We start from the raw sequence: 19,928 nt of genomic DNA on the forward strand, positions 1-19,928 counted from the left end.
AACAGTTTCTCCCTATCCACTCTGTCCACACCCCTCATCATTTTGAATACCACTATGAAATCTCCTCTTAGCCTTCTTTTCTCCAAGGAAAACAGTCCTAACTTCTCCAATCTATCTTCATAACTGAAGTTCCTCATCCCTGGAACCATTCTCATGAATCTTTTCCATAATCTCTCCAATGCCTTCACATCTTTCCGAAAGTGTGGAACCCAGAACTGGACGCAGTACTTCAGCTGAGGCTAGTGTCTTATACAAGTTCAACATGACCTCCTTGTTCTTGTATTCTATGCCTCTATTACTAAAGCCGAGGATACTGTATGCTTTATTAACCGCTCTCTCAACCAATGACTTATACCCCCAGGTCCCTCTGCTCCTGCACCCCCTTTAGAATTGTACCCTTTGTTCTATATTGTCACTCCATGACTTCTGCCCAAAATGAATCAATTCACATTTCTCTGCATTGAACTTCACCTGTTATCTGTCCTCCCATTCCACCAACTTATCTATGTCCTTTTGAAGTTCTACACTATCATCCTTACAGTTCACAATGCTTCCAATTTTCGTATCATCCATAAACTTTGAAATTCTGCCCTGTACACCAAGGTCTAGGTCATTAATATCTATCAAGAAAGGCAAGGGTCCCAACACTGACTCCTGGGGAACTCCACTACAAACCTTCCTCCAGCCCGAAGAACATCCATTGCTCACTACTCTTTGTTTCCTGTCACTCAGCCAATTCCATATCCAAGTTACTACTGTCCCTTTTATTCCATGAGTTATAACTTTGCTCACAAGTCTGTTGTGTTGCACTGTATCAAACTCCTTTTGAAAGTCAATAAAAGCAAAATGCTGCAGATGCTAGAAATCTGAAATATAAACAAAAAGTGCTGGAAATACTCAGCAGGTCTGGCAGCATCTGTGGAGAGAGAAACAGAGTAAATGTTTCAGGTCAGTGACCATTCAGATGCTGCCAGACCTTTTGAAAGTCCATGTACACCACATCAACAGCATTGCCCTCATCATCCCTCTCTGTTACCTCATCAAAAAACTCCAGCAGGACAGTTAAACATGATTTTCCCTTAAGAAATCCATGCTGTCTTTCCTGAATTAACCCACATTTGTCCATGGGACTATTAATTTTGTCCCGAATTATTCTTTCGAGAAGTTTTCCCACCACCGAAATTGAACTGACTGGGGAGTGAGACGAGGTGAGTTGCTTTAGCAGAGAGCCAGCATGGGTTCGTCAGGCAGAATGGCCTCCTTCTGTGCTTTAGCCATTCTATGATTGTATGATTCTAGCAGCAACTGTTGGTGGAGAGGCAGTGATGCAGGAATGGGTTGACAGAAAGGGAAAAGTCTGGGCTGGTGTGTGTTTGCAGCATTTGCAGCTTGTGTTCGGGTTTGTGAATAAAGGTGATTTGGAAGCTGTGTTCCAAATTGAAGTGTTTACTGGAAGGAAGAAGTTGATGTAAATAAAGAGTGAAACGTGTTAAGATGAAGCGTGGTGTGATTGTGGATAGCAGTAAATATAGTGTTGGTGAATTATTTGTGTTCATTCACATCCACTGCACCCTCTGCTGCAGGCTGCTGTTTATATCCAGCTGTGTATTAGTGCTGTGTGTTAACGAGATAAATGTTTGTTTCAACGCTGTTTATAAAGCAATAGCATTGCACTCAAACAGTCCCAGACATAGCAACACACGTACAAAAGCAAAATACTGCGAATGCTGGAAATCTGAAACATAAACAGAAAATGCTTGAAATAGTCGGCAGGTCTGGCAGCATCTGTGGAGAGAGAAACAAAGTTAATGTGAGCTGAGGAAACAGACCTGAACTGTTAACTGTCTCTCTCTGCACAGATGCTGCCAGACCTACTGAGCATTTCCAGCATTTTCTGTTTTTATTACAGCAACACCTTTGATCAGCAGTAGCGGTGATAGTGCGAGCCAGGGGGCAGCTGGGAAGGTACGTTTCACTATAAAGTACTTACCTGACGATTCGGCGGACACGGACACGGGGACTGCTGGGTAAGTGAACTTATATATTCGGGCAGTGGCTAAACCCGAAACACTACACGTGTAGTGTCTCCCACCCATCCTCCTCCTCCAACCAAAAAAAAGGACTCTTGTGTGGAGGGTTTGGTAAGGTAAGGTTTTACTTTATATTTTTTTATTCTCTGTTGTCAATTTAGAGCAGATGGGATGGAAGCTAGGGCAGTTGCATGCTCCTCTTGCAGGATGTGGGAGGTAAGGGTCACCACTTGTGTCCCTGCTGACTTCACCTGTGAGAAGTGCACCCAACTCCAGCTCCTCACAGACCGCGTTAGGGAACCGGAGCTGGAGCTGGATGAACTTCGGATCATGCGGGAGGCAGAGGGGATGATAGGGAGCAGTTATAGGGAAGTACTGACACCTCAGTCACAGGATAAAGGTAGCTGGGTGACCGTCAGGGGAGGGAAAGGGAATAGGCACACAGTGCAGGGATCCCCTGTGGCCGTTCCCCTCAATAATAAGTATACCGTTTTGGATACGGTTGTGGGGGGGGACCTACCAGGGGAAAGCCACAGCGGCCAGGTCTCTGGCACAGAGCCTGGCTCTGCGGCTCAGAAGGGAAGGGTGGAGAATAGGAGAGCGATAGTGATAGGAGATTCAATGGTTAGAGGAACAGACAGGAGATTCTGTGGTCGCGAATGAGACTCCCAGATGGTATGTTGCCTCCTGGGTGCCAGGGTCAGGGATGTCTCAGATCGAGTCTACAGGATTCTTGAGGGGGAGGGGGAGCAGCCAGAAGTCGTGGTACATATCGGTACCAATGACATAGCTGGGAAAAGGGATGAGGACCTGAAAAGCGAATATAGGGAGTTAGGTTGGAAGCTAAAAGGCAGGACGAGCAAAGTAGTAATCTCAGGATTGATACCGGTGCCACGTGCTAGTGAGGCTAGAAACAGAGAGCGAGTGCAGCTGAACACGTGGCTACAGAGCTGGTGTCGGAGGGAGGGCTTCAGTTATGTGGATCATTGGGATACCGTCTGGGGAAGGTGGGACCTGTACAAGAAGGACGGGTTGCATCTGAACTGGAGGGGCACCAATATCCTGGGCGGGAGGTTTGCTAGAGCTCTTCGGGAGGGTTTAAACTAGTTTGGCAGGGGGATGGGAACCGGAGCTATGGATCAGTGGATGGGGTAGCTGTTGAACAGGCAGATACCGAGTGCAGAGAGTCTGTGAGGAAGGTTAGACAGTTGACAGGGCAAAGTTTCAGCCAGTATGATGGGTTGAAGTGTGTCTATTGTAATGCAAGAAGTGTCAGGAATAAGGGTGGTGAACTTAGAGCATGGATCAGTACTTCGAGCTACGATGTTGTGGCCATTACGGACACTTGGATATCACAGGGGCAGGAATGGATGTTGGATGTTCCCGGGTTTAGATGTTTCAAAAGGAATAGGGAGGGAGGTAAAAGAAGTGGGGGAGTTGCATTGTTAATCAGGGATAGTATCACAGCTGCAGAAAGGTAGGTCATCGAGGAGGGTTTGTCTACTGAGTCATGATGGGTGGAAGTCAGAAACAGGAAAGGAGCAGTCACTTTATTGGGAGTTTTCTATAGACCCCCCAATAGCAACAGACACACGGAGGAACAGATTGGGAGGCAGATTTTGGAAAGGTGCAGAAGTAACAGGGTTGTTGTCATGGGTGACTTCAACATCCCTAATATTGATTGGAACCTCCTTAGTGCAAATAGCTTGGATGAAGCAGTTTTTGTCAGGTGTGTCCAGGAAGGTTTCCTGACTCAATATGTCGATAGGCCGACTAGAGGGGAGGCTATGTTGGATTTGATGCTTGGCAACGAACCAGGCCAGGTGGCAGATCTCTCGGTGGGAGAACATTTCGGTGATAGTGATCACAACTCCCTGACCTTTACTATCGTCATGGAGAGGGACAGGAGCGGACGGGATGGGAAAATATTTAATTGGGGGAGGCGGAATTACAATGCTATTAGGCAGGAACTGGGGTGCATAAATTAGGAACAGATGTTCTCAGGGAAATGCACGACAGAAATGTGGAGGTTGTTTAGGGAGCACTTGCTGCGACTGCTGGATAGGTTTGTCCCGATGAGGCAAGGAAGGGATGGTAGAGTGAAGGAACCTTGGATGACAAGAAATGTGGAACATCTAGTCAAGAGGAAGAAGGAAGCTTACTTAAGGTTGAGGAAGCAAGTATCAGACAGGGCTCTAGAGGGTTACAAGGTAGCCAGGAAGGAACTGAAGAATGGACTTCGGAGAGCTAGAAGGGGACATGAAAAAGTCTTGGCCGGTAGGATTAAGGAAAATCCCAATGCGTTCTACACTTATGTGAGGAACAAGAGGATGGCCAGAGTGAGGGTAGGGCCGATCAGGGATAGTGGCGGGAACTTGTGCCTGGAGTCGGAGGAGGTAGGGGGGGGGGGGTCCTAAATGAATACTTTGCTTCAGTATTCACTAGTGAGAGGGACCTGGTCGTTTGTGAGGACAGCGTGAAACAGGCTGATATGCTCAAACAGGTTGATGTTGAGAGGGAGGATGTGCTGGAATTTTTGAAAGACATGAGGACAGATAAGTCCCTGGGGCCAGACGGGATATACCCAAGGATATTACGGGAAGCGAGGGAAGAGATTGCCGCGCCTTTGGCGATGATCTTTGCGTCCTCACTGTCCACTGGAGTAGTACCAGATGATTGGAGGGTGGCAAATGTTATTCCCTTGTTCAAGAAAGGGAATAGGGATAACCCTGGGAATTACAGACCAGTCAGTCTTACGTAGGTAGTGGGCAAATTATTGGAGAGGATTCTGAGAGACAGGATTTATGATTAGTTGGAAAAGCAGAGTTTGATTAGAGACAGTCAGCATGGCTTTGTGAGGGGCAGGTCATGCCTCACAAGCCTTATTGAATTCTTTAAAGATGTGACAAAGCACATTGATGAAGGAAGAGCAGTGGATGTGGTGTATATGGATTTCAGCAAGGAGTTTGATAAGGTTCCCCATGGTAGGCTCATTCAGAAAGTAAGGAGGCATGGGATGCAGGGAAAGTTGGCTGTCTGGATACAGAATTGGCTGGCCCATAGAAGACAGAGGGTGGTAGTAGATGGAAAGTATTCAGCCTGGAGCTCGGTGACCAGTGGTGTTCCGCAGGGATCTGTTCTGGGACCTCTGCTCTTTGTGATTTTTATAAATGACTTGGATGAGGAAGTGGAAGTCTGGGTTAGCAAGTTTGCCGATGACACCAAGGTTGCTGGAGTTGTGGATAGTGTGGAAGGCTGTTGTAGGTTGCAACAGGACATTGACAGGATGCAGAGCTGGGCTGAGAAGTGGCAGATGGAGTTCAACCTGGAAAAGTGTGAAGTGATTCATTTTGGAAGGTCGAATTTGAATGCAGAATACAGGCGCAAAGACAGGATTCTTGGTCATGTGGAGGAACAGAGGGATCTTGGGGCCCATGTCCATAGATCGCTCAAAGTTGCCACTCAAGTTGATAGGGTTGTTAAGAAGGCGTATGGTGTGTTGGCTTTCATGAACAGGGGGATTGAGTTTAAGAGCTGCGAGGTTATGCTGCAGCTCTACAAAGCCCTGGTTAGACCACACTTGGAATATTGTGTTCAGTTCTGGTCGTCTCATTATAGGAAGGATGTGGAAGCTTTAGAGAGGGTGCAGAGGAGATTTACCAGGATGCTGCCTGGACTGGAGGGCATGTCTTACGAAGAAAGATTGAGGGAGCTGGGGCTTTTCTCATTGGAACGAAGAAGGATGAGAGGTGACTTGATAGAGGGGTACAAGATGATGAGAGGAATAGATAGAGTGGATAGCCAGAGACTTTTTCCCAGGGTGGAAAGAGCTATCACCAGGGGGCATAATTTTAAGGTGATGGAGGAAGGTTTCGGGAAGATGTCAGAGGTAGGTTCTTCACACAAGAGAGTGGTGGGTGCGTGGAATGCACTGCCAGTGGTGGTAGTAGAAGCAGATACATTAGGGACATTTAAGCATCTCTTGGATAGGTACATGGATGATAGTAGAATGAACGGTATGTAGGTAGTTTTGATCTTAGAGTCGATTAAAGGTTCGGCACAACATCGTGGGCCGAAGGGCCTGTACTGTGCTGTACTGTTCTATGTTCTATAACACAGGTGTTGGGAGGCTCAGCCTGGCTACGCAATGTTACAAGGACGCTGAGTGACACCATCGACAACGGGACAGAGAGAAAAACACACAGGAAACTAATAGACTGTGAGGAAGCAAACGTGAGGAACGGAGAGAGAGAGACAGACAACGAAACTGAGATGGAGAAAGAAGGCATTTGTATGATTGTGTTCTCCCTGTTGTGTAACGGTATTTCCTGTTGTGTAAATATTTTTTTCTGTTGTGTAAAGATGTACCCTGTTGTTGTGTAAAGGTTTTCTTTTTTCTTGTTGTATTTTCTGTTCCTGACCGTCTCCTCACTGTGACCATTTGTCCTGGTTTTCTTGTGGCCAACATCACCATCTGGTGGTGGAGAGGAGACTCTGCAGGAAGGGGGTTGACAAATTGATTATGATTAGAGATACAGCACTGAAACAGGCCCTTCGGCCCACCGAGTCTGTGCCGACCATCAACCACGCATTTATACTAATCCTACACTAATCCCATATTCCGACCAAACATCCCCACCTGTCCCTATATATTTCCCTACCACCTACCTATACTAGTGACAATTTATAATAGCCAATTTACCTACCAACCAGCAAGTCTTTTGGCTTGTGGGAGGAAACCGGAGCACCCGGAGAAAACCCACGCAGACACAGGGAGAACTTGCAAACTCCACACAGGCAGTACCCAGAATCGAACCCGGGTCCCTGCAGCTGTGAGGCAGTGGGAGAGACTCGGCTGGTCCGTGTTTGCAGCTTGTGTTCGTGTGAGCAAAAGTGATTTGTTGCTGATTGATGTGTTCACGAGAAGGAAAAAGCTGATTGCAGTTGAGCGCATCTTGTTATTGTGGGGAAACACTTGATATTTTGAAAGTGAACGGTTTGTGTTACTACCAAACATAAATAGCAGAGAATGGTTTCTATCCATCGACCTCTGGGTTATGGGCCCAGCACGCTTCCGCTGCGCCACTCTGCTAACTGCTGGTTTAAATTTTAGCTGCCCGTTAGTGAAATATGTTCATTTCCCCAATGTTTTTATAAAAATAGGATTGCGGTCGGATTTCTCAAGAATCCCTGACTCAGCAACACACGTGCTGACGGACTCACCCTCACTGCACAATGACACAAGGACACTGAGTAATAGCACCGACAATGAGGCAGGCAGAGAAAGACACACAGAAAACCAGGAAGAGATTATCAGGACTCAGAAAGGAACAGACAGAGAAAGACACAGAAAACCAGGAAGATATTATCAGGATCCAGAAAGGAACAGACAGAGAAAGGTACTGAGCAAACCAGCAAGAGACAGCGAAAGACTGATGATTTATGTAATTGTGTTCTCTGTTGTGTAAAGATGTTCCCTGCGTTCTTTTAAAGATATTTCCTGCTGTGTAATATGTTCTCTGTTGTGTAACTATATTCGCTGTTGTGCAAAGATGTTCTCTGTTGTTGTGTAAAATGGTTCCCTGTTGGGTCAAGATCTTCTCAGTTGTGTAAATATGATCCGTCTTGTGTAAAAGTGTTCCCGGTTGTTTAAATATGTTCCCTGCTCTTTAATGTAGAGCTGAGTCTGCACTAATGGAATTGCTACAGTATCTTCCAGTCTGATACTGGATGAGGGCTGGAATGTGATCCAACGCACAGTCTATACAAATTGAATTGCTATTGTATCTTTTAGTTTCACAATCCGGGGGAGTTTTAAACTGAATTCTCAGTTTGTATCTCAGGTTATACTATCTTTCAGATTCTCTCAATCTGATATCGCACTTGAGATTTAGACTTAAGAAAGGATGTACTGGCATTGGAGGAGTTCAAAAGAGATTCACTCAGCTGATTCCTGGGATGAAGGGGTTGACTTATCAAGAACGGCTAAACAGGTTATTCATTCGTGTTTAGAAGAGTGAGGGGTGATCTTTTTGAAACGTACAAGATTCTGAGGGGGCTTAACAGGGTGAAGAAGGGTCTCTGACCTGAAACATTAACTCTGCTTCTCTCTTCACAGATGCTGCCAGACCTGCTGAGTATTTCCAGCATTTCTTGTTTTTATTAACAGGGTAGATGTTGAGAAAATGTTTCCACTAGTGGGGGAATCTCAAACTAGGCGACACAGTTACAGAATAAGGGGACACTCATTTAAACTGAGGTGCAAAGGAATTTCTTCTCTCAGAGGGTAGTGAATGTCTGGAATTCTCTACCCCAGACAGTATTGGAGGCTAAATCACTGAAAGTATCAAAAGATGATGTAAATAGATTTTTGAAATATTGGAGAGTTGAGGGCTATGAAGAGCTGGCATGAAAGAGGAGTTGAGGTCTGGGGCAGATCAGCCATGATCTTACTGAATGGCGAGGCAGGCTTGAGGGGCCGAATGGCCTACTCCTGCTCCTATTTCTTCTGTTCTTATGTTATGTTATATCTAATGTATATGTCAGGATGCACTAATGGGAATTAATACTGAAACTTATAAACTCATAATGTGTGTAAATATTGGGCTGATATTTAACTTGAATCTCAGAGTACATTACTGTGGTTAATTCTGTAAGTTTGAAAAGGGAACTCTGTGCCATAATGAAAACAAGAAATGCTGGAAATACTCAGCAGGTCAGGCAACATCTGGACAGAGAGAAGCAAAGTTAACGTTTCAGGTCAGTGACCTTTCAGATGCTGCCAGACCTTTTGAAAGTCCATGTACACCACATCAACAGCATTGCCCTCATCAACCCTCTCTGTTACATCATCAAAAAACTGCAGCAGGACAGTTAAACATGATTTTCCGTTAAGAAATCCATGCTGGCTTTCTTGAATTAACCCACATTTGTCCATGGGACTATTAATTTTGTCCCAAATTATTCTTTCGAGAAGTTTTCCCACCTCCAAAATTGAACTGACTGGGGAGTGAAATGAGGTGAGTTGCTCTAACAGAGAGCCAGCACGGGTTCGACAGGCCGAATGGCCTCCTTCTGTGCTGCAGCCATTCTATGATTGTATGATTCTCGCAAGAACTGTTGGTGGAGAGGCAGTGATGCAGGAATGGGTTGACAGAAAGGGGAAAGTCTGGGCTGATGTGTGTTCGGGTTTGTGAATAAAGGTGATTTGGAAGCTGTGTTCCAAATTGAAGTGTTTACTGGAAGGAAGAAGTTGATGTAAATAAAGAGTAAAACGTGTTAAGATGAAGCCTGGTGTGATTGTGGATAGCAGTAAATATAATGTTGGTGAATTATTTGTGTTAATAAACTTCCACTGCGCCCTCTGCTGCAGGCTGCTGTTTATATCCAGCTGTGTTTCAGTGCTGTGTGTTCGCGAGATAAATGTTTGTTTCAACGCTGTTTATAAAGCAATAGCATTGCACTCAAACAGTCCCAGACATAGCAACACACGTACAAAAGCAAAATACTGCGGATGCTGGAAATCTGAAACATAAACAGAAAATGCTTGAAATAGTCAGCAGGTCTGGCAGCATCTGTGGAGAGAGAACAAAGTTAATGTGAACTAACGAAACAGACATGAACTGTTAACTGTTTCTCTCTGCACAGATGCTGCCAGACCTACTGAGCATTTCCAGCATTTTCTGTTTTTATTACATCAACACAGGTGTTGGGAGGCTCAGCCTGGCTACACAATGTTACAAAGACGCTGAGTAACACCATCGACGCGGGACAGAGAGAAAAACACATAGAAAACCAAGAATAGGCTGTGAGGAAGCAAAAGTGAGGGACAGAGAGAGAGACAACGAGACTGAGATGGAGAAACAAGGCATTTGTATGATTGTATTCTCCCTGTTGTCTAAAGGTATTTCGTGGTGTGTAAATATGTTTTCTGTTGTGTAAAGATGTACCCTGTTGTTGTGTAAAGGTTTTCCCTGTTATTGTTTTATTTTCTGTTGCTGACCGTCTCCTCACTGTGACCATTTGTCCTGGTTTTATTGTGGCCAACATCACCATCTGGTGGTGGAGAGGAGGCTCTGCAGGAAGAGGTTGACAAAGTGGGAGAGACTCGGCTGGTCCATGTTTGCAGTTTGCGTTCGTGTGAGCAAAAGTGATTTGTTACTGATTGATGTGTTCACGAGAAGGAAGAAGCTGATTGCAATCGAGTGCCTACGGAAGTATCTTGTTATTATGGGTAAATACTTGATGTTTTGAAAGTGAACTGTTTGTGTTATTTCCCCAATGTTTTTATAAAAATAGGATTGCAGTCGGATTTCTCAAGAATCCCGGACTCAGCAACACACGTGCTGACGGACTCACCCTCACTGCGCAATGACACAAGGACACGGAGTATCAGCACCGACAATGAGGCAGGCAGAGAAAGACACACAGAAAACCAGGAAGAGATTATCAGGACTCAGAAATGAACAGACAGAGAAAGGTACTGAGCAAACCAGCAAGAGACAGCGAGAGACTGATGAACACCACTTGGAGGGAGCACTGAGGGTGGCAAGGGCACAGAATGTAGTCTGGCTGGCGGATTTCAATGTCCATCACCATGAGTGGCTCGGTAGCACCACTACTGACATTGCTGGCAAAGTCCCAATGGACACAGCTGCTCGATTGGGTCTGCAGTAGGTGGTGAGGGAACTAACAAGAGGGAAAAACATACTTGACCTCATCCTCACCAATCTGCCTGCCGCAGATGCATCAGTCCATGACAGTATTGGTAGGAGTGACCACTGCACAGTCTTTGTGGAGATGATGTCCCGTCTTCACATTGAGGATACCCTCTATCGTGTTGTGTGCCACTACCACTGTGCTAAATGGGATAGATTTTGAACAGAACTAGCAATGTATAACTGGGCATCCATGAGTTGCTGTGGACCATTCGCAGCAGCAGAATTGTAGTCAACCATATTCTATAACCTCATGGCCCGGCATATTCCCCCACTCTAACATTACCAACAAGCTGGGGGATCAACCCTAATTCAATGAAGAGTGCAGGAGGGCATGCCAGGAGTAGCACCAGGCATACCTTGAAATGAGGCGTCAGCCTGATGAAGCTACAGCCCAGGACTACTTTCATGCCAAACAGCAGAAGCAGCAGGTAATAGACAGGGCTAAGTGATCCCACAACCAACGGATCAGATCTACACCCTGCCACATCCAATGATGAATGGTGGTGGACAATTAAACAACCAACAGGAGGAGGTGGCTCCACAAATATCCCCAACCTCAATGATGGGGGAGCCCAGCACATCAGTGCAAAAGACAAGGATGGAGAATTTGCGACAATCTTCAACCAGAAGTGCCGGGTTGATGATCCATCTCGGCCTCCTTCTCAAGTCCCCAGCATCACAGATGCCAGTCTTCAGCTAATTCGATTCACTCAACGTGATATCAAGAAACGACTGAAGGCACTGGATGCAGCAAAGGCTACGGGCCCTGACAATATTCCAGCAATAGTACTGAAGACCTGTGCTCCAGAACTTGCCGCGCCCCTAGCCAAGCTGTTCCAGTACAGGTACAATACTGGCATCTACCCGGCAATGTGGAAAATTGCCCAGGTATGTCCTGTACACAAAAAGCAGGACAAATCCAACCCAGCCAATTACTGCCTCATCAGTCTACTCTCAATCATCAGTATAGTGATGGAAGATGTCATCGACGGGGCACTTGCTTTGCAATAACCTGTTCAGTGACGCTCAGTTGGGTTCCGCCAGGGCCATTCAGCTCCTGACCTCATTACAGCCTTGGTTCGAACAAGGACAAAAGAGCTGAACTCAAGAGGTGAGGTGAGAGTGTCTGTCCTTGACATCAAGGTAGCATTTGACTGAGTATGGCATCAAGGAGCCAGAGCAAAACTGGAGTCAATGGGAATCAAGAGGAAAACTCTCCACTGGTTGGAATCGTACCTAGCACAAAGGAAAATGGTTGTGATTGTTGGAGGTCAATCATCTCAGCTCCAGGACATCACTGCTGGAGTTCCTCAGGGTAGTATCCTCGGCCCAACCTTCTTCACTCCTTCATCAGTGACCTTCCTTCAATCATAAGGTCAGAAGTGGGGATGTTCACTGATGATTGCAAAATTTAGCACCATTCGCGACTCCTCAGATACTGAAGAGGTCCATGTAGAAATGCAGCAAGACCTGGACAATATCCAGGCTTGGGCTGATAAGTGGCAAGTAACATTCTCGCCACACAAGTGCCAGGCAATGACCATCTCGAACAAGAGAGAATCTAACGATCTCCCATTGACATTCAACGGCATTACGATCGCTGAAGCCCCCACTATCAACTTCCTGGGGGTTCCCATTGACCAGAAACTGAACTGGAGTAGCCTTATAAATAGTGTGACGACATGAGCTGGTCAGAGGGTAGGAAGCATGCGGTGAGTAACTCACCTCCTGACTCCCCAAGCCTGTCCACCATTTACAAGGCACAAGTCTGGAGTGTGATGGAATACTATCCACTTGCCCGGATGGGTGCAGCTCCAACAACATTCAAGAAGCTCGACACCATCCAGGACAAAGCAACACGCTTGATTGGCACCCCGTCCACAACATTCACTGCCTTCACCACTGACGTACAGTGGCAGCAGTGTGTACCATCTACAAGATGCACTGCAACAATGCACCAAGGCTACTCAGGCAGCACCTTCCAAACCTACATCCTCTACTGCCTAGAAGGAGAAGGACAGCAGATGCATGGGAACACCACCACCTGAAAGTTCTCCTCCAAGCTACACATCATCCTGACTTGGAACTATATCGCCATTCCTTCACTGTCGCTGGGTAAAAATCCTGGAACTCCCTTCCTAATAGCACTGTGGGTGTACCTACCCCACATGGACTGCAGTGGTTCAAGAAGGAAGCTCACCACCACCTTCTCATGGGCAATTAGGGATGGACTATAAATGCTGGTCTGGCTGGCGACATCCACATCCCATGAAACAAATAATTAAATACAATAACAGCTCATCTCAATTCCTAGTATTTCTAAATCCCACCAGTCCAACATAAGCTGAACAATTATTGCATGTTGTGATTGACGGTCTGGTCTGTAAACTGCACTGTATCACAGATTGCTGACATTTGCGAACTGGAAGTGAGAACTGCAAAATCGGGACAGTAGTTCACATAGTCTGTCAGTGTGAAAGAATCAGTCAATGTGAGGTAATAGAATTTGTCTGTAAATGTTTCACTCATATTGCTTTATAATTTTATATTGAAAATAAAAGTAATCATTTCGTGAAAATAGTGACATGTTGTCCAAACTTTGGTAGCCAGTTGTTTTCGTCTTGCACTCAGCAGGGCAATCCGCAAGAATACCAATTTAAAGGAAAACAACAACTTTCTTCTGTTTGAGAAGAGAGTGCTGATTGGTTTTCAAGTGAACTCTGATTGGTCGAGGCATTGCCATTCAGAATGCACCAGTTTATGGTAACTGACAGATAACTGCCCAGCTTTGTTTGAAATTTAAACCAGGCAGCTTGACTCTGATTGGTCAAGGCATTGCCCTGTGGAATGAGCCAGTGAATGGCTGTCACGTATTTTGTTTAGCTGAAACAGGCACAACATGTGTGCATGTTCTTTCTGTCTGCAAAGAACAGGGCCCTGTGTATTAATATATGTAGCTTACAGTACACACCAATGCACCACACTGCGAGCCCTACTGACAGTCTTAAATCAGTTGTCAGTGTAATTCTTAGCACACTGAGAATTATTTAGCAAATGTTGTCCTATTGTGGAATCACATCTCATGTTGGATACTGTGTTTTGAGTTTTGCAAGCACGGGTTGGTTGGGTAGGGCCCATTGCGAACAGCGGAAGGGACATGTTATTTGATACAATCCGCCAGTTTTGGGATGTACGGTCTAGAAACCTAGCATCACACTGGTATTGAAATTCATATATCACGTTACTTATTTGTGTGATAGGCAGGACGTCTCTTTTGCTTGACAGCAGCATCCTGTTAGTGGCGAACACCACACTTGTTGCTCCTGCATAGTAACAGCAGGAAACAGCGAGCCTCACCTGTTACTCAAATACTGGGGATATATTACCCTTCCAGGGTAATTTGAGGGAGACTGGGCACTTTTCAGTGCTCAAAATGACGTCCTTCAGCCCGTTTACAAGTTTGTGTGATATACAGTGAGAAATGATCTGATCAGTGTAGCCATTGTAATGCAGGATGTCATTGATTCGCCCTATTTCAGCATCAAGCTTGCATGGTGAGCAAATGGCTCAGCCCTATTTATGAGGTTGTCGATAAGACCAATCTTATAGCGCGTGGAACTGTAATAATCCCAATGCGTGTATTGACCAGTGAAGGTAGGTTTGCAGTAGACCGTGGTAGAGAACCACTTAGCAGATTTCTCAACTAGTACATCAAGGAAAGGGAGCTCATTTGACAGCTCCATTCCAAAGGTGAATTTGAGAGTAGGATGGAGCCCATGAAGACGTGCAAGGAAATTATTTCATGCAGCTGCGGATTCAAATATTGCAAACGTATCATCTACATATTGGAAATATGCAAGAGGTAGGAGGTTAGGTGTCATTCCCTTAAAAACAGGTTTGTCATGGAATCTAACAAAGATGTTTGTGAGAGCTGGGCCTAGAGGGGATCCCATGGCAACACCAGCGATACATGGTGTCAATAAAACTGAACTCAACTGTGCAAGCTGCCGAGTTCATAAGTTCAATGAATACGGATTCACACAATGGTGACGGGTCTAGATCACCATGATATAGCACTGCAGTGCAAATATCTATGGCTTCCTGAAGTGGTACATTGGTGTATAGGCTAGCAATGTCAAATGACACATGGACACGGCATTGCTATCGATATGCAAGTCCTGGATGGTCTTCGCAAATGTGAAGGAATCCTTCACTGTGTACGTGGAGAACTTGCTCAAAAACTGGTTGTAACAATTTGCCCAATCATTTGGCAAATTCATTTCAGGATACTATTTACATTACTTCAAATAAAGAAAACACAACGACACAAAGAATTGAGCACAACGCTGAAAGTTTCACAGCAAATAGTCAAATGGGAAAAGGATGAAATACAGAAAGAAAAAGCCTAAAATACTGAAAACACTCAGCCAGTCCGGAAACAACTGTGGAGAAGAGAAGCTCGGGTTAATGGTCCAGTTCTGTGACCCTTCTATAGACCTGAAACATTGCTCCTCCCTTCCTCTCTCCACAGATACTGCTGGAACTGCTGAGTGTTTCCAGAATCTTCTGTTATTATTCAGATTTCCAGTGTGTGCAGTATTTCTCTTTTTGAAAATAAAATATTCCCTGAGAGGAATGGAACTTTACATAAAAAATAGGAGTAGGCCATTCGGCCCATCGAAATAGCTCTGCCATTCAATAAGATCACAGCTGATCTCCTACATCAACTCCATCTGACCACACGAGCACAGATCCCTTGATTCCCTTAGTATCCAAAAACCTATCGATCTCTCTCTTGGATATACCCAATGATTGAGCATCCACAGCTCTACAGTCACAGAGAGATACAGCACTGAAACAGGCCCTTCGGCCCACCGAGTCTGTGCCGACCAACAACCACCCATTTATACTAATCCTACATTCATCCCATATTCCCTACCACATTCCCACCATTCTCCTACCACCTATCTACACTAGGGGCAATTTACAATGGCCAATTTACCTATCAACCTGCAAGTCTTTGGCTGTGGGAGGAAACTGGAGCACCCGACGGAAACCCACGCTTTCACAGAGAGAACTTGCAAACTCCGCACAGGCAATACCCTGAACGGAACCGTGGTCACTGGAGCTGTGAGGCTGCGGTGCTAACCACTGTGCGTAGAGAATTCCAAAGATTCACAATGCTTTGAGTGAAAAAAAATTCTCCTCTTCTCAGTCCTAAATGATTGAGCCATTTATACTGAGACTGTGATCCCTAGTTCTAGATCCCCAGCCAGAAGAAACATCCTCCCAGCATTTACCCTGTTAAATCCCTTAAGATTTTTAGGTGCCAGTAAGATTACCTCTCACTCTTCTAAATTCTGAGGAATATTTTTTTTTTCCAAAATATACTTTATTCATAAAAATCTGCAAACATTACATTGCCAAACAGTTTCAAACAGCACCAAAAAATACAAACATTGCAAGGGAGATCAGTTTCCTTCAATACTGTCATGAGTTTCTTCACAACCCTTCCGTTTCACAATTGTCATGCCAATTACAGTTTTACATTTGCAGCAATTGAGAATATTAACGATACAGTTCAAGGGGTTTCCCATGGATCCAGCCCATCAGTCCAGCTTGGTGGGGGGATCTTACACTGTGGTCTTTCCCCATTGAGCCTTTGCTGCGGCTGCCCCAAGCTTTAGTGCGTCCCTCAGCACGTAGTCCTGGACCTTGGAATGTGCCAGTCCGCAACATTCGGTGGTGGACAACTCTTTGCGCTGGAAGACCAGCAAGTTTCGGGCAGACCAAAGGGCGTCTTTCACCGAATTGATAGTCCTCCAGCAGCAGTTGATGTTTGTCTCGGTGTGCGTCCCTGGGAACAGCCTGTAGAGCACAGACTCCTGTGTTGCAGAGCTGCTTGGGATGAACCTTGACAAAAACCACTGCATCTCTTTCCACACCTGCTTTGCAAAGGCACATTCCAGGAGGAGGTGGGCGACAGTCTCTTCCCCACCACAGCCAACGCGGGGGCACTGTGCGGAGGGGGCGAGACTTCGGGTGTGCATGAAGGATCCGACGGGGAGGGCCCTTCTCACCACCAGCCAAGCTACGTCTTGGTGCTTGTTTGAAAGTTCTGGTGATGAGGCATTCGCCAAATGACTTTGATGGTCTGCTCGGGGACCCATCCAACAGGATCCACCGTCTCCTTTTCCCATAGGGCCTTGAGGACATTCCGTGCAGACCACTGCCTGATGGACCGGTGGTCAAATGTGTTTTCCCGCAGAAACTGCTCCACGAAGGATAGGTGGTACGGCACCGCCCAACTGCATGGAGTGTTCCGCGGCAATGTGACCAGGCCCATTCTTCGCAACACCGGGGACAGATAGAACCTCAGCACGTAGTGACACTTGGAGTTTGTGTACTGGAGGTCTACACACAGCTTGATGCAGCCGCACACGAAGGTGGTCATCAGGATGAGGGCCACGTTGGGTACATTTTTCCTGCCCTTGTCCAGAGATTTGAACATCGTGTCCCTCCGGACCCAGTCCATTTTAGGTCCCCAGATGAAGCAGAAAATGGCTCAGGTGACTGCCACAGCGCAGGAGTGGGGTATGGGCCAGACCTGCGCCACGTAGAGCAACAACGTGAGCACCTCGCACCTGATGACCAGGTTCTCACCCACAATGGAGAGAGATCGTTGCCCCCACATGCCCAACTTTTGTCGTACCTTGGCTACTCGCTCCTCCCAGGTTTTGCTGCACGCCCCGGCCCTTCCGAACCATATCCCCAGCACCTTCAGGTAATCTGACCTCACGGTGAAGGGGACAAAGGATCGGTCAGCCCAGTTCCCAAAGAACATGGCCTCGCTCTTGCCGTGGTTAACTTTGGCTCCCGAGGCCAGTTCGAACTGGTCGCAGACGCTCATCAGTCTGCGCACGGACAGCGGATCCGAACAGAAGACGGCGACGTCATCCATGTACAGGGAGGTTTTAACCTGAGTGCCACTGCTGCCTGGGATTGTTACTCCTCTTATGCTCGCATCCATCCTAATAGACTCAGCAAAGGGTTCAATACAGCAAACAAACAAGGCAGGGGAGAGAGGGCAGCCCTGTCTGAATCCAGATTGGATCGGCAAACTTTCCGATTCCCACCCGTTGATTCTGAGGAATATCGGCCTCGTCGACTCAATCTCTTCTCACAGGACAATCCCCTCATCCCAGGAAGCAATCGAGTGACACTTTGATACACTTCCTTTCAGGCAAGTATATCCTTCCTTAGGTAAGGGGAACCAAAACTGTACACAGTGCTCCAGGTGTGATCTCACCAAGGCTCTGTCTAATTGCAGTCAAACTTCTTTATTCTTCTAAAAACTCTTCACAATGTTGAACACAACTATTAACTGCCCCATTAACATCTCTGCTCTAAGAACAAGGACCCCAGCTTCACACACCCCAGACCCCTATTCTTTGCACATTAGCTGAATTCCTGCATCTCTGATGCATTCTAGTAAATCTCCTCTGCACCCTCTCTAAGGCCTTGCCATTCCTGCTAAAGTATGAAACATGGAATTAGAAACAATGCTCTAGCTGAGGCCTATAACCAGTGAGATTTATAAAGGTTCAGCGTAAATTCCTTGTCTGTGTCCCGTACTCCCATTTCTGGTTTCTGACTCAATGTCGGCTCTGAGCTGTTGAAACTGCCTGAATAAATATTTCCACCCAATAAAGCGCTCGGAATGTGAGAAGGGACAAAGTGAGTGACCAAGAACATCAACTCCAAGTAAAACTCCACCATGTAGTAAAAACACTCAAAACACAACGGCTCTTTTGAGAGCCACCCACAATCTCTCTGAAAAAGCTGCACCAACATCTCTCGAGAATTGGTTTATTTCATTGGTTTTAATGCTCAGTAACTCTCTGGAACTTTCTCACTGTCTTTGTGTTTTCTGTTTCAATCTGGTATGGAGATTCTGGGAAGATGAGTTTCACTGCCTGGGAGGATCTTTGTGGTTTTCCTGCAGAAACACAAAACAAAGTCTCTTTTCAGAGTCACCCACCGCCTCATAGGGACAGCAGTGACATGGGAACGGGAGCTGGGGTGTGTTTTATGCCGGAAATAACAGTTAATGATTTATGTTGTGCTCTCGTTATCTTCCAATCTCTGAATTGAGCCTTTCCACCGCACCAGGGTTATGGGGAGAGTTTTCATCGTTTCTTTTCCAAACGTACAGACGATGTTATAAAGTTGCTGATTTATCCAGATGGCGGATTCTCCCCTCACAGTGAAAAGTAACATCACACCTTCACATCTGCCCATTGTTTTATAATTGAATAATTAGTCAAATGGAATTATTTGTGATGTTATTTCCCCCGAGACGGTGTTTCCTGCAGTGAAACTGATCAGTTTCAGCTCAGTCATTCAGAGACCTGGAATTCCTGCAGTTTGAGCCCGCTGGAACCCCAGCCCACTTCTGATTGGTCACCCTCTTCTCATAAAGTCAGTGACAACACATGAGGAGGCCATTCGCCCCATTCAGTCCATGTTGGGATTCCAATCTGTTCAGTCCCTGACTCGATCCCCAAAGCCCTGCATAATCCCTTTGGGTCAAAATGACCGTGGCGGGACTCGAACCTGCAATCTCCTGATAACATCATGGAATATACCGAAGTCAGACGCCTTATCCATTCGGCCACACAGCCATTAACTCACATGCATGATTCAATCAGAGAACCTCGAAGCACAAAATACAAAAAATCATTGGTTGAACCTGTCAACCTGGCACAATATTTGAATTTGTGAAAGCCGCCAATTTCACTATGGAAAAGAAGTGATCGACTGGAAAAGTCATAAAAATCTATTTTCCCGTAGCGGTTTAAATAAACTTTTGAAACACAATTTTGCTTTTACCAACTCAAATTGCTGGTGCTATTTTATGAACAGCTTTATTTTGCCAATTTTTGTCAACTTCTCATCCGTAACTGACAGTAAAAGACTCCGTTCAGCAATCTTTCACACGACAAATACCTCAAACTCGGTGTGGAAGTAATAAATTACAGACTATTGGTAATTCCCCTTCACACAGGCTTCAGGGGGACAGTGAGAAGCCACTGAAATAGTTGCTTCATCCTTTTAAAAGGTTCCCATTCTGTCCTGTTATTGACGTGTTGGAATCAGATTTGTATTTAACAAGTTC

General features: G+C 45.8%; 1 non-coding gene across 1 annotated transcript; it reads right to left on the minus strand.

The window, feature by feature from the left end:
• Nucleotides 1-19,345: 19,345 nt before the first annotated feature.
• On the minus strand, nt 19,346-19,434 carry trnar-ucg (transfer RNA arginine (anticodon UCG)). Its single transcript is given in 2 exon segments — nt 19,346-19,381; nt 19,398-19,434. It is a non-coding gene; the product is annotated as a tRNA-Arg (tRNA).
• Between the last annotated feature and the right edge of the window lie 494 nt (nt 19,435-19,928).

Source organism: Heterodontus francisci, unplaced genomic scaffold, assembly GCF_036365525.1.
Source record: "Heterodontus francisci isolate sHetFra1 unplaced genomic scaffold, sHetFra1.hap1 HAP1_SCAFFOLD_61, whole genome shotgun sequence".
Classification (NCBI taxonomy): Eukaryota; Metazoa; Chordata; class Chondrichthyes; order Heterodontiformes; family Heterodontidae; genus Heterodontus; species Heterodontus francisci.